The following is a 5,966-nucleotide window of genomic DNA, read 5'->3' as shown; positions in this document are numbered from 1 at the left end:
GGCCAAGAAGGCCTGGGGCCGCAGAAGCAGACTTGTAGAAGCGCTTGTTGTCCATAGAGGCGGAAGTGCAAAGGCGATATTTTGGTCCACAGAAACAGGTTTACCTGGGCTGAGATGGAACCGCACCTATGATGAATTTTTTCCGCAGGTGCGATTGAGAGGCCGCAGGTGCGAAAGTCGCTGGGTAGAGGGGTGCTTTTAAATCGAGACTTAGCTCTCATTTCTCTCATTTTCACTTGGATGGCCGAATTTGGGGAGCTATTTTGAGGATTTATTCATCAAGCAACACAAGGTAAGTGATTCCCACTAATTGCAAGTTAATTTCATGAATTTCATAAGGATTTAACATGAAAAATTATGGAAATTGTGGGATTTTAAGGGGAAACCTAGAAATTGGTATATTTGGATTTTGACCGCGATTTTGGAGATGGAACTATTAGGAATTATTATAAATTGCTTAATTATGAGTATTAGAGTATATTTTTATTGGTTTGCACATTGTTTGAATAGATTCGAATCGATGAGAATCGGTTGGAGGTGTTAGAGAGGCGTTTGAGCCTGTTTTGGAACTTCGCAGCGAGGTAAGTCTCCTGTCTAACCCTGTGAGGGGGAAATTACCCCAAAAGTTTTATTCTTGTTATATGCTACATGTTGTGGGAGATGCACATGTATGAGGTGACTAGTGTCCGTGCGTATGCTAGGATTCCTGAGTATGTCCGGGTAGACTAGGATTCACGCCATGCTTTATTTGTACTAGTTGTGTTATTATTACTGACGAGCTTGAAACACACACTTAAATTATGCTCGCCAGTCAAATATAGTATAGTATAATATCGTATCCACATGGATTGGATTTAAATGATATTTTAGTAGTTTCTAGCTTGATTGCTATCCAGGAGAATCAACAATTGAGATTTATATGATTAATAACTAAAATTAACTAAGAATCTAAATTTATTGACTAATGACTATCGAAACAAGGAATAAACACAGAAGGCTATCAATGGGAGAAGATAGGGTTTTGATAGGATATGTGCAAAATAATTGTTCGGGATCTAACTCTAGATAATTCACTTCTAATGTTCAAGTGAGTCTCTCGAATTCACTTAATTATTAGTTCAAGCGTTCAGCAAAAACGCTTTTCTCGATTAAGTTTTAACCTCACAAGATGAACCAATTTAAGCACGTGAAGATATGCAAGAATGCGTAGTGGTTTGGTCTTTAGGAGAACCTCTCTCGATTATCCTCCTAACTAGATTTAATCAAAAATTCAACTAACCTCTTTCGATTGCTAAGAATATTTTATGAACTCAACCAATAATATAATGCAAAGATATCTCAAGTTATTCCTCTCTCGATTACATGAACAAGTGAATATAGACGCAATAGTTAAATCATCCAAAAATGATTCAATACATAAAATTAGAGTTATAATACACAAACAATCATGAATACACCAAATCCATCAAACCCTAAAGGGAACTACTCCATAGATATGGAGCAATTCATCACAAATATGTTTAAAGTAAAGGAAAACATAAAACGATCCAAAGTCGGGTCTTGCGTGAGGATTGAATGATGAACTCTTTGTGCTTTTGCTTCTCCAACTCCTCCTTAGCCTCCTTAGGTCTCCAATATGTCAAAAGTCCAGAAAATAATGTTTTCCCATGTATTTATACCAAGTAGGGTCGGCCCCAGACGAAATCACCTTTTTCTAGCCGAAATAGGATATTTACTCTGTAAAACATACACAGGAGCGCTGCTTGGGGAGATGCACCATGCGGGGCATTAGTGGGGAAATCTAGCGAGCTGAGTTTTTCACTTTGCAGGAATTTTACACTAGCTCCCCGCTACGGATGGCGCGGGGCGGTAATGCAATTTTCTCAGAGAACGGATCAAACTTCAATTTTTGACGTCTAGACTTGGTCCTCGACACCCGAACATGATCCCGACTTAATATTTTGGGCTTTTACTCAGACTTCAAAGCTCCAAATCGCTCGAATTCATTCCATAATAGCTAGATAGCTTAGAATCACTCCTACAAGGCATAAAACACACAATAAATGCAATACACTACCAATTAAAGCTCACAACAAGTAAAGTGCAGTGAATTACAATGCAATAAGCGACTAAAACCTGAAATTATAGCCTACCATCAACACCCCATACTTAAACCATTGCTCGTCCTCGAGCAATCCATTTACACTTTATATAGATACGACATTTTTAACAACTCTAATAACTCATCACACCAAGAGTATTTAAAATAGATTAAGCACAATACTGTAACATCCCCGCCTCAAGATTTGACTCACAAGCACCACACATTATTTATAACCAGCTCACTTACTCTAACACAGAGGTCAAGCATTATCTTTTCTTCATGAATTAAGTGCCCTCACATAACAATAGATAGTAGTTCCACATACAATTAATTTTAAGAACAAATAGGAGCTCAAGATAGAAAGAATTCACTCACCCCAGAAACAACATTCATATGCCACAAAAGATGTATCATATGCTTGCCCGTAGTGTACTACTCTACTAATTGAGCTCATTCAGTCAAGGATTAAGTAGAACTTTCATTGGTTGTAATGTAGGCTATGAGATGGGTATGATACATTTAGATATAAGAGTGACTACACCTCCCTAAGCACTTTAATACATATACATTTCATTGCTCAAAACCCCACAATTATGTCAAACCATAACTCCACTTTCACATCAATATACATTAACTCCCTACTTCTTTTAGCACAATTACATCAAGTGTCACCACTATCAAAGAATTTTTGGCACAACAATACAACATTTCTTTTTCTTTTCTTTTTCAATTCAAGTGGCTCTTACTTTTCCAAAACATTGCACCTTTTTCCTTATTTCATTAGTTCCACTCAAAAGCCAATCCAACCACCCCACATTTTAACTTTTGCAAAGTTCATATCAAATTTAAGTGCTCACGAGAGGCACAAGTTCAAATAGATTTTCAATTCAAATAAATGGGTAAGGCTTGTACTGTGGTTGCCAAAGAAACAGGATTACCGGCTCAACGGGGTTAACTAATATACATAACAATTAGGTGGGTAAAAGCATATAACTATCTCAGCAAAGAAATTCCTATATCACTTCTAAGACTGAATAAAACAACTATTTAGCTTTGCAAACACACGGGGCAAGTTCTAGACATCAAATGCAATGCACAAAATAACACAAAACCTCACACACATCTGGCACATAACTCACTCAGGATCGGACTCATCAAAACACTCTAGCAGTTAAGTAAAGTTAAGATCATACAATTTAAGGTACTTATACAAAAGTCAAAACCTGAGCCTAGTAGTCACAACTAAAGCACTCACTATTCTCAAGGCATCATAAGGTCAAGAGATATCGCTTTCAATTCAGATCACAGCACATGGTTTCCTACTACTCTACAAAACAAAAACTAACTATACCCGGTTCAAACAAAACCCTTGAAAAAGAACCGCGACACAAAGAAAAATCAGTTACACTACCAAAAAAAAAAAAAAATCTTTTTTGTCTTTTTCTTTCGACTTTATCCCTCAAGAAACCTGTCAAATGATATCCATCATCGGTAAAATCGAAGTTTTTTCAATTTTTATGATTTATATTCAATATCTAACTTCTACAACTAACAAAAAGAAACACATATACAAACATACATACAAATACCCCCACCCAACCCTTTAAGTTGTGGCATGTCCCCATGACACAATTAAAAAGAATAAGGTAAAGGAAACTTCCCTGAATATCTAGTTGGGGTCTGAGTCAAAGTCGGGCACTATTCCTTATGCCTGAACTAAGGCACACATCCATGCAGACAACTTCTTCTTGGCCTTCTTGGGATACACCCCGCAATTATCTTTCTTGCTCACTGCAGCCTTCTCTTTTGAGACCTCCACTTTCCATTCAACACTCCCACTTGGTTTTTATTTTTGCACCCCCTTTTCTATATCCATCTTGAAAGTCACAATCTCTTCACCCACTCTAAGAATGAGGTTTCTCTCATGTATATCTAATATCGCTCTACTCATTGCTAAGAATTGTCTTCCTAAGATGAGGGGGACCTCCTTGTTTTCCTCCGTATTCACCACTATAAAATCCACAGGAAATACAAACTTATCCACCCGAACTAACACATCTTGCAGTATCCCCTCGGGTATTAAAGTAGTTTGGTTTGCCAGCTGCAAAGATATTGGTGCAGACCTTATCTTTCCGATCTCCTTCTCTAGTTTTCTGTAAATAGATAGAGGCATTAAATTAATTGAGGCACAAGAATCACAAAAATATTTATCAAAATTGATAGTTCCTAATGAGCAAGGTATAGTAAAACTCCCTGGATCTCCACACTTTTGTGGGAGTTTGTTTTGCAATATCACGCTACAATACTCTGTGAGCTTGATCACTGAGGTCTCCTCTATCTTCCTCTTCTTTGTTAGGATCTCCTTCATAAATTTGGCATAAATAGGCATTTATGAGAGCACTTCTGTAAATGGTAAGTTTACATGAACCTGTTTCAGCACATCCAGAAATCTCTCAAATTGCTTGTCTAACTTTTCTCTATATAGCCTTTGGGGAAAAGGTAAAGCAGACATATGCTCGCTCTTCTCAAGTTCCTCCCTTCTTGAGTTTTCTTCCTTCTTGAGTGTTCTTCTTTCTTCTTCTTCTCAGTTTTCATCGGGCCTTTCTTCTTTTTATCAACATCATTCTTTAGTTGCTCCCCACTTTCTTTTTCAAGTATCATCTCATTTTGGATCGAGGTGAGATCTTTCAACACTTGATCACTTCTTAGAGTTATAACATTCACTATTTCTTTGGGATTCTTTTCAGTGTCAGTGGGGAGAGTGTCTAAAACTCTCTCAGATAATATTGTTGCAATCTGTCCCACTTGTCTCTCCAGGTTTCGCAAACCAGTGCCCAATTCTTTGATAGCTGCTCCATGAGCGTCCATTCTCTCATCTGTTGTGATAATGAAAGCCTTCATTAGATCCTCTAAACCAGACTGAATGGGATGTTGAGGCTGAAATTGCTGCCTCTACTGATTTTGGTATGCTGTAGCTCCTTGTCCTTGCGGTCTAGAGTTATTTTGCTTCTTAGCATTCGCAGTACCTCCAGGTGAATTCCATGAAAAACCGGGGTGCCTCTGACCCATTGCATTGAAATTGTAGTTTTCCACAACATTACTTCCTCAGTTGAGGCTTGACACTCATGAATAGGGTGTCCTCTTCCACATATATCACAATCTACGTGAGTCTCACTTTGTATCGAGGCTAAGGTCAACTTCCTTATCTCTTTGGCCATAGCATCAAGTTGTACCTGTACAGATGCGTTAGCATCAACCCAGTGAACACCAGTTGATCTTCTTCTTTCCATACTCTCAGAGGGCCATTGATTAGAATCTTCAAATAACTCATCAAGAATTGTGACTATCTCCTCTGGAGTCTTCTTCATCAATGGGCCTCCTGCTGCATTGCTCAATGTTCTACGTGAGGTCGGTGTCAATCTATCCCAAAAGTCCTGGAGTTGCATCCAGAGTTTAATTTCGCTATGTTGACACTTCCAAACAATCTCCTTAAACCTCTCCCATGCTTCAAAAATAATTTATGTATCTTTTTGGCAGAAGTTATGGATTTTTCTTCTAAACTTGCCCTTCTTAGCTGAGGAGAAATATTTATCAAGGAATTTTCTGGTCATCTCCTGCCAAGTTCTAATTGATCCAGTGGGAAAGCATCATCTTTAAGTGTTTTGCATCATCTTTAAGTGTGAAGGGGAATGGCCTTAAGTACACTGCATCTTGTGACACACCATTTTATTGAAATGTGTTCATAATCTCCTAGAAGTCTATTAGATGTGTATTTGGATCTTCGTTTGGCTTCCCTATAAAGACACATGTAACAACTCGACCGGTCATTTTGAGTATTACAGCTCCATTCCCCTATTTACTG

At 38.0% G+C, this 5,966-nt stretch overlaps 1 non-coding gene across 1 annotated transcript; it reads left to right on the top strand.

Moving 5' to 3' along the window:
• Nucleotides 1-5,560: 5,560 nt before the first annotated feature.
• Nucleotides 5,561-5,667, top strand: LOC117277910 (small nucleolar RNA R71). The gene has a single exon (XR_004508240.1). It is a non-coding gene; the product is annotated as a small nucleolar RNA R71 (small nucleolar RNA).
• The last annotated feature ends 299 nt before the right edge of the window (nucleotides 5,668-5,966 follow it).

Source organism: Nicotiana tomentosiformis, chromosome 4, assembly GCF_000390325.3.
Source record: "Nicotiana tomentosiformis chromosome 4, ASM39032v3, whole genome shotgun sequence".
Classification (NCBI taxonomy): Eukaryota; Viridiplantae; Streptophyta; class Magnoliopsida; order Solanales; family Solanaceae; genus Nicotiana; species Nicotiana tomentosiformis.
The sequence above is the reverse complement of the archived record's forward strand: the minus strand, read 5'-3'. Positions and strand labels throughout refer to the sequence as shown.